Here is an 8,182-nt window from a genome sequence, read left to right as displayed (position 1 = left end):
ATTCCTGCTTGAGACAGAATCTTTCCCACTAATATCTTCTAGCTCTAATTTAAAACTTTTGTTTGTGTTAAATCTCATCTTTTAGAAACAGGTGGCTTCAATTAGAAGTTTTAAATAAAACTCTATTGTTTAATTCAGGATGAAATTCATCCATTCTTTTTTTCCCATTAATTTGTAGAGGTATGGTATCCAACTAATAGAACTTCCCAAGCCTTTACTACTCAATTACTGCCATCAGTAATTTCTCATACATGCAGGTGCTTCTGACATCTTCCCTTGTTGCTTATGAAAGTAAATAGCTGAATCCTTTGACAAGCTCTAATTACATGGCAAATTGTTTAGTTATTAAATTGATCTTAAGAAACTGAAGAAAGCAAATTTTACCCTCTGTGGCATGACCCTGTGGTCTTATTTTTGCCAAATTAAACCAAGCAGAATCCAAGTGTTAAGTAATTTCTGCCAGTATCACATGTATTTATTACTGGAAAAGCATGCAGAAAGAATTTCTTCCTCCCCCAAGTTACTGACTCATAAAGCACTTCAGCTTTACTGTCATGCAGGAAGCACATTCACCCCTAAACTTCCCCTTCAAGCTGCTCCCTGTGACAGGAGCTCTTCCTGTTTGGAGGAACCACACCCTTTCAGGCACATACAGCACCTCTATTAAACAATCACGAATTATACAAATCTAATAGTGGCACGTTTTTTCTTTAAATGCTGCTCTCCAACTCCAGGACTTAAGTGGGCCTCACTAGCAACCAAACTGAAGGCGGCCATTATGTATTTTTGCATTTTGAGATTAATTTTTGCTATTAGAGAACCACACTGGTGACTTTTTAAAATTACTGGCGGCAATGTTCGTATTTTCCTGAAGATCTTCTGAAACATACTAGCCGATAGAAGCAAAGATATTAAAGAAAGCCATCAGACCATGATGATGAACATTTTCATAAGTTTTTCACTTACAGTAGGACAATCTCTTACAGTTAACATACATAAAAGGTTTGCTAAACTTCAATCAAAGGCAAAAGCACTGCATCCCACACAACATTCCAAGTTTCATCTCAAGCTCATTAGCACCCCCATATCAATTAACTCCACAATAATTCCATTGTTACTGGCAATCTCTGGTAAGTAACAGGCACACTTCCCAATAAATACTTTCCTCAAGGTAAATGCCCCTCAGTATTCCCCCCGGTTCTTTTATTTTTTTTTCAAGAAGATGGAATGAACACAAGATTGCTTCCATTTCCTATTTCAGTCTCTGCAACATTTTTTAGCTGTTCCTTATTCCTGAAAGTGACCTTAACCCTAGCATATACAAATCTTTCCCCCCTCCTCATTCAGATCACTCCTCATGGCTCAGTTTTATAACACAGGCTTTAAACACTAATTCACACCAGTCAAAAACCTTCTCTATCACACTGTTATATATCCATTGAGAAAAAAACTACCATGATGATACCAGTGATGGAAAGAGTAATTTACTTTAGAAAGTCTCATAAATGGTGGTTTCCTGATGTGTTTTATCTTTTCAGCTTGTTGTATGGAACAAAATACACTGCTAGTACCAGATGATGAACTGTATAAATATCAAATACTACCTTAGTTGGAATTAAAAAGAAAACATTTATTTGAGGACATGACATTAGTTCTCCACCAAAGTTTAAAGACGTACAGAAGGGAAAATCTGAATAACAACTGATACAATTTTCAGCTGCTTAACATGAACAGAACCTGAAGACCATCTTTGTTTCAGATGAACGGGCCTGTGAAAAAATATGTAAAATATTTAGTATATTGAAATGAATCACAAAAGCTACAATAAGACAACAGAAATAGCACTGCCAGATAAAACCAGTGGATCATCTGCCATAGACAAAATGAAAATTGAAATATTTAAAGGAAACGCAGAAAAAGCACAGTTTGAAATGCTATGCAAAATGTGAACAAGATGTCAGTGTAGAAGCTGGTAAGGATAAGTAGTAACTGTTTTAGTGGAAAATTGACCTAGAGAAAATATTTGGCTTGTGGTGACACAATCTTATAAAATTTTTGCTAAAACAACTTGGAAAAAGTGGGTAAAGGTTTAGAATCTAATGAAACACATAACTCAGAACAGTCTAGGCAAAGAGTGACATATTTTTGGCATGCTGTCACCTCACAAAGCTGCTGCAAGACTGAGCTGTTTCCCCTAACAGAACACGATAAATCTCTCTCAGCATCATATTGAGTAAGTAGGGTGTGAAATCAGAGAACTCTATACTTAAATACTATCCTATTATTCCTGTGATTTGGGAATAGGGAGAAGGAAGCAGGAGAATCATCTGTAAGTGCAGGAGGGAACTTTCCAATTGGTATTGGAAGGACTTCTGAAAGTTAAGACTTTGGCAGTGGATGCCAACAGTAAATGCATAACAAAAACGTGGGCAGGAACCACGGAATAGCATTACTGTGTAGAAAGCTCTGTTAGTAACCTGGGAGGCTTACAAGAGGAAAAAGACCACTAGTAAGACACCAGTCAAGCTCTTCTAGGAGCAGGCACAGAAACTCAACTGAACCAGTCAGGGTTATATATTATGTGAATGTATCAATAGACTGAAACAGCAATAAAATCAGAGTAACAATTTAATTTCAAGTGTCTCTACCTTTATTCAAATTCAACATATTTTTGGACAGTTGACTGAACTAGACTGAAGGAAATGGCTTGTATTTGATCCTGTGCCACTCCTCCATCCTGTCTTCAGTAAAAATCCTCCAATTCCAGCAACACAAACCCTGTGTGTTTTGTGAAAACTTAAATGTATTATTATTATTTTCCTGTGATAAAATAATACATAAGAAAAAATATTTCTAAGAATATTCAGTTCAGCGCACACAGTTATTATACAGGTTATTAACAGTTGCAAAGTATGTCAACAGTTTGCCTTTTATTGGTAGCATTAACAACCTGTTGCAAAGAAATATTAGGACTGGAAAATGACATCAGTGTGGCAAAGCTTGAAAAATAATTTATTTATATACTGAATTATGTTTTGATGTGTGTAAATTGTGTACCAGCCCTCAAAGAAAATCAAATTCTCACACCTTTGCTATCACAGATGCTCATGCCAATAGTGAGATGCAAAGAAGTCACTAAGATACACAACTGCCCACTTCGCCCTGAGCTCAAAAGCTGAACATAGGAATCAAGACCTATATTACGGACGTAAAGGACCATCTTTTACATCTCAGTTGCCCTGAGTAAGTCTCCACACTGTGTAAAAAAATACCAATGTTGCAAATAGCAACACAATCATTAAAGACTCCGTTCTATATGATTTTTAATTAATATTTTTAGGGTGGCTAAAACAAGGTTCTAAATTAAAGTTTCTTTAATTTCTGTAAAAGTCATAAAAGCCTCCAATAACATTTCATCAAAATCTGACACATTTATTGTAGTATGAACCCAAAATAAACTTCCTATTTTCCCTTGATTAAAATGGTATAGAGATTCCTTTATTTAACCTCTTCTATTCTTACTTTAAGAGGAACAAAACAAAATTATAACAGCTAACTTCACGTACAAACGTAGAGAATGGACGAAGGGATAAGACAGCTTCAGGAATCCTGTCATTACACAGGCTGTATCAGAAGAAAATCAGTATTACCCTTAATTTCAATGACAAGGTCAAGATGTTAATAGGAGTTTGGTAAAAGCTTAAGTGTTGTAAGCAGCTTCCTCTGCCAAAACCCATAAACTAATCAGCAGCTACTGTTCTAGATCTCAGACAAGACAACTTGTATTCACCTATTTGGAAAGCTTTCAGTTTATACAAATGTATGTAAAACATAAAATATACTCCAAAGAAAGTTATATACATACCGAATCAAAAGATAAGAAATCAAGTCCTTAAAACAAAATAAAACTCCACCAAACCAACCAAACAAAAAAGCCAACCTAGTGAAAACTGTTTTGACAAGAGATGTGGAAAGCTGTTAAACTCCACTGTAAGTGAATGGGGATAGCCTGGGGCAGAAATGAAAATCACTTGTACCAAAGCAAGCATTATCTACTTCCTTACTTTCTCCTAAGCATTGAAGAATACTTGGAAGAATAAAGAATTGGAGAGTGAATGCAGAACAAACAAGCCAAACAGACTGATTCAAGAGTAACCTATCAATCCCAACTTTTCAAACGTCTCCCTTGCACTGGAAATTATTACAACTGGAAACCACATCACGGGCCACCTTGAAACAAAGCCTCTGGGTACTACTGAAACAATAGTAAAAATAATAAATAGAAGACAGTATACAAGGCCTTCCCAATAAGACCAGAACTCATCTAAACCAACATTTTTAATGGATACCACTTTGGTTTTTCTCCAGTTGCTAATTAAGATTGAACTGGTGGCCATGTAGCTATGCCTCTCATTCCACTCACTGCACAGAAGTATATCTATCTAGGCTGTGCATGCAACTGTTTGAGCTACCATCCTTAAAGAACTAAAACCTAGCTATCCCACCTTGGTATAGAAATTCTTGTACCAATAGTCAGGTCATATGAGCAATGGGTTTCCCACAAATGCACTGCTTTATTTCTTGAATTTTTAAGAGAAGAACAAACAATTCAACATTCAACAAACTAGGAAAATTCAACCCCACTATAATATTTTTAACATTTCCGATATTTAAAAGGTTATACTACAAATTCCAGTAGTGCGTTTGATTTCATACTACTTGATTTACCCATTACTTGGATAAGGATTTTATCCCAAACCAACACATTACATACTTTCCAACAAGAAGCACACCTGTCTTTTCTGAGTATTCATTTGGCAAAGAAATATTCTGGCTGACAGGATCAAAGTTAGCAAACTCCTTAACTCTATTTGCCTTGGAAAAACATGTTCCTCTGATAATGATTTAAGTATCACCTGCTTTAAAGTCTCTCCTTCACAGCAGGATAAACCACCAATAAAGAAAGACATGTGCAAGCTAGCACATCGAACTATCCTTCTGAACTATCTTCTCAATTCTTTTCAGCCATGGGGGGTTTGATATTTACTAGTGCCCTGGTTTCCGAATAGCCCCAAGAAGTGGATTGCTGTCAGTTTTAATCCTGTAGTGATTTACAAGAAAAGAACTGGCAGGAGGAACTGCACCACAGTGTTACTAGCATGTAACACACAGAGAGTTAACCACCTAGGTTCCCCACTATTCAAACAGTGCATTCAAAACTGCTACTGTTTTGCTATTCTCTCTCTCCCAATATATAAAACCTAGTTCCCCAGAAAACAGAATATTCTAAGATGTGTGTTTACAAATGCAATAAGCCAAGGTACGTGATAAAGTGAAAATTCCAAGTGCCCAGCCTGACACAGCTGAATGGGATTATTTGTCAAGTAGCACCTGACTCAGCATTTTACAAAAACATGGATCACATACAAGCACCTAGAATTTGCCTTCAAAAAACAAAGCCCTAGAATTACATCTTTTCTGAACTCACTGGCTTGAAGATAAAACATGTTACAGGCAATTCAATCCTTTTAGAAAGTAAATAATGCACACTACAAAGTAAACTGATAATACAGATTGCTTCTGACAATGCCCCAAATCAAATGTCAAAATATGTATTTTATGCTGTTCATCAAACTGTTTGAATAAGTCTTTGCTTATGTGAAGAGCAACACGAGTGAAGGAAGTGGAATGCTCATCCCCTATTCATTTGCTGCAGGCAAGATACAGTACAATTCTGTTGTAAATCCTGCTTTCATCCTCTCTAAGAAAACCACGTATCTTTAAAACTTCAAAGTTTATGCAAAGGGCAAAGAACTGTGGTATCTTCTTCTGCCTCTATTCAGCATTTTGCAAGACCTTTTAAACTGAAAGATTTATCTGAAGCTTCTGACCAAGTTTCCCTAGTACTCTGAGATTACTGCAAACAAATGTTTTAGCAGTTAAAGCATAAAGAAAATAATGAACTGAACTATTACTAACAATATCCATCAGTAAAAAATACACCAGAAGTGGTGTAGTTATCTGCAACTTGTTTCTACAGATGTGTTTATTGCCAATATATTCATAAATAGCAGTAATCTTCTGTTTATTTTTTTTAGTTAGATGAAAAACCATAAAGACCAAAATTGCTGTAGAAAAAATTGTCTGAATCATTTATATCTCAGAGCCTATACTACTAGGCAATATGCAGTGGCATAAACAAAGCTCTTTCAAGGATCCTCTTAAGAAAAATAGTCTTAATATTAAGAACAAACATAACCATGAGCATGAACATACTAGAAAAGGTTTATGCACTAGTGGTAAATGTGTTTTAATAACATACAATCAACATGCTTAAGAAGAAGGTACACTAGTGGAAATAAGAGATACAAAAAGGGAGAAGAAAAAAATTTATGAAGTTACCCACTTTATTATGTTTATGACTGACATCTTCAGAAGTAAAACTCAAAAAACATTTTTGTATTACCAGTAGCCTATCAGCAATACAGAAGATTAGTATCTGTTCCACTATTCTAACGATGGTGATGACTATTTCCAGTTAAAACAATAATCTGTAAACTTCTTGCATCTCTAAGATACTAGAAGGGGTACAGATTTAGCCCTGGGGCTTGAGATGAAAGAGCAAACACAGCAATGAAGCACAAAATAAAGGTGCAGTGGGAAAGGCATAGAAGCCAGTAGAGAGGAGTGAGTGGTCTGTATCAGCCTATCAGTTTGATCATCTCCACTTCCCACGCTTTGGTTTGCATCCCAGATTGGCCTTTGAGCAGGCAAACTATATTCCTTTCAAACTAAACTGGAAAAAAAAAATAAACCTATTGGTTAGCACAGACAAAGCATCATATGAAAAGTTGAAAAGGCAAACCTTTTAGCATCCGGTACTTATAAAGTTTGGTTATAAAATATTAGCTAGAATTAATGATTAAACAAATACGCTCTCTAACAGGGATGAATATGTTTGTTAAACAACATGAAAGAATATCTATCCACGGCATTTTTATTTTTTAACACCTGTTTGAGTCAGTCTATATTCTGGGGAGGAAAAAAAAAGAGAAAAAAAAAAAAAGAGCTACTTCTGGAACTAGGTGAATAGTCATAGACCAAAAGCATGACAGCAAATGGCTACGTAGCGCACATCACTGCCAAAAGGATTTGCTCACACATGTCTCAACCTCCTGCTCTCAATCAGGACAGAGAAAGAAGTTTATTCAGAGTTTAATGGGGAAAACACGACTGGCTTTACAGATGATACCACCTAACTTCATCAACATGCTGCAGAGAACTACAAATTATTCTCATACACATCAATATATAAAAAACTCAGCCACTCTGCTTGCTTAACAGATACAGTACATTGCAACAGACACCAAGAAAAAATACTGTTTTCTTACCAAACAGCTGGTGAAACAAAGACCACAGTTTCTCAACAACATTTCAAATATTAGAAGATTGTCTAAAATAGCACCCACAGTAGACTTATAATTTCTTTCCTGTGCGTTCCAAGTGATTACACGAATATTAAGATGTCTGTGACTATTCTTTATTTCTAATTGTTTAGGACAATGATGCTGCTTTACCAATCACTCTCAGTGCTACATGCATTGTAAACATCTTTATACCAAAGACTTGGAGCCAGTACTAATATTATTTAACTTTTAGCTGCTACATACATAGAGAATGCACATAAATAGCTATGCCAATGCTAAGCACTCTATCAAAAAAAATAAACAACTCTCAATGGAAACTTTCAGGCAGCATAACACGGAACAATTACACAACGATTTGTCATAACGAGGAAATCAGAGAAAACAGAATTGTACAGCACTGCTGTTGAGATATAACCAGAAGTGTGTGTTCCAAAACTGGTTTCCTCAACCAATGCTATTTAAGACACTTTTTTTTTAATCAAGAAATGACGAGGAAGGAGATGAGCCAGCACAAATCCTAAGACCTTCTCAACCCACTACATCTGTTCATAAATTAAGTGATACGTTCAGCTGCCTTTTTTTTTTTCCTTTCTGCAAATATTTTTCCACCCATCAATATCGGCAAGCACACATACCTCACACATAAGCCTGAAGAAAAAAAAAATTATCGTTTCGTTCCCTAAACTGCGAAAAGACCAGGCAAATAACTGCTAGCTCGCAGCCGAGGCATACTGCCGACGGCCGCTTGTCGCTCT

At 36.0% G+C, this 8,182-nt stretch overlaps 1 protein-coding gene across 2 annotated transcripts in view; it reads right to left on the bottom strand.

Annotated features, from left to right (window-relative positions):
• Positions 1 to 8,141, bottom strand: part of POLK (DNA polymerase kappa) — a 40,172-nt gene extending 32,031 nt beyond the window's left edge. For both annotated transcript variants that reach the window (XM_035892814.1, XM_009637237.2), the window contains exon 1: positions 8,063 to 8,141. The gene's annotated coding sequence lies outside the window, so the exon portion shown is untranslated. The remainder of the gene's footprint in view (positions 1 to 8,062) is intronic.
• Positions 8,142 to 8,182: the final 41 nt, after the last annotated feature.

This window comes from Egretta garzetta, unplaced genomic scaffold, assembly GCF_000687185.1.
Source record: "Egretta garzetta isolate BGI_Z169 unplaced genomic scaffold, ASM68718v1 scaffold424, whole genome shotgun sequence".
Classification (NCBI taxonomy): Eukaryota; Metazoa; Chordata; class Aves; order Pelecaniformes; family Ardeidae; genus Egretta; species Egretta garzetta.
This window is presented reverse-complemented; position numbering and strand designations above follow the sequence as displayed.